The following is a 1,143-nucleotide window of genomic DNA, read 5'->3' on the forward strand; positions in this document are numbered from 1 at the left end:
CATCGGCAGATCCCTTGTTGCTGTTAATTTTATTAAATTTTATTTGATTTTATTTACTTTTATTTAATTTTATTATTTGATTTTATTTAATTTTATTTAATTTTATATAATTTTATTTAATTTTATTTAATTTTATTTAATTTTATTTAATTTTATTTAATTTTATTTATTTTTATTTAATTTTATTTAATTTTATTTATTTTATTTTTTTTCATTTTATTTTATTTTATTAATTTAGCATATTTTATTTTATACAAATATTTTGAAATTAAATTAGCCAAATTGATCCGGTAGTTGTTATAAAAAAAGTTTAAAAAAAAATAAAATGACATTTTCATAACAAATAATTCACTTTCAGAGAATCGCTCAACTTTTGCGTGAAGTCGTCTTATGACATAGATCTACATACAAAAATCAGCGTATGAAATCTTTTTACATGTAAACCATAAATATAAATTATTATGCTTCTTACCTTAAAATTACAGCAACCAATATTAATCATACTCACCAGGACCCTGATTCTATTTCATTTCGATGTCGAAATTTAAAAGCGACTACGCCATGACAGTCGCAATCGCTAGCGATTCTCATTCATTTCGATTGTAGTTAAAACTGGGGATATTTACTTTATCATTTTGACACTGCTGAAAATTTGGGTTGGCCCTGTTGTTTATTGGCTGCATTACTACTACTACGCTTGTTGAATGTTTGTTTTGTTAACGTTACGTGAACGTCTTTTTTTTTCTTGTTTGAGTTGTTAAATCATAAATATTGGCCATTCTCAATTATATTTTCAATTGAAAGAAAAGATGGCAAGAAAAAAAAGAGATGTGGGAGATCCTTAAGTTATAACGACTAAGATTTGACTTAGCGGTTATATTCTAATATATTTTTAAATTTACTGTAGCTTAGAAATACTAACCCTAAACATTTTGGGTATCCTAGAGGCATAAACACCTTCTTCCAAATATGGTTCTAATATCCTTATTAAATAATTTGCAGCTTGTTTATTAAGCCGGAATTGCTGCCTAAATTGAGCATCACTTAGTGAAAAAGAATTTTGAGTATCCCGTAACATTCTTCTTATCCTCCGTTATAAGCGTCGGATATCTAACCTCTCTAATTCCTCCAAAACTAGGAAAT

The sequence above is a fragment of the Diabrotica undecimpunctata genome, unplaced genomic scaffold (genome assembly GCF_040954645.1).
Source record: "Diabrotica undecimpunctata isolate CICGRU unplaced genomic scaffold, icDiaUnde3 ctg00000631.1, whole genome shotgun sequence".
NCBI classification, from domain to species: domain Eukaryota; kingdom Metazoa; phylum Arthropoda; class Insecta; order Coleoptera; family Chrysomelidae; genus Diabrotica; species Diabrotica undecimpunctata.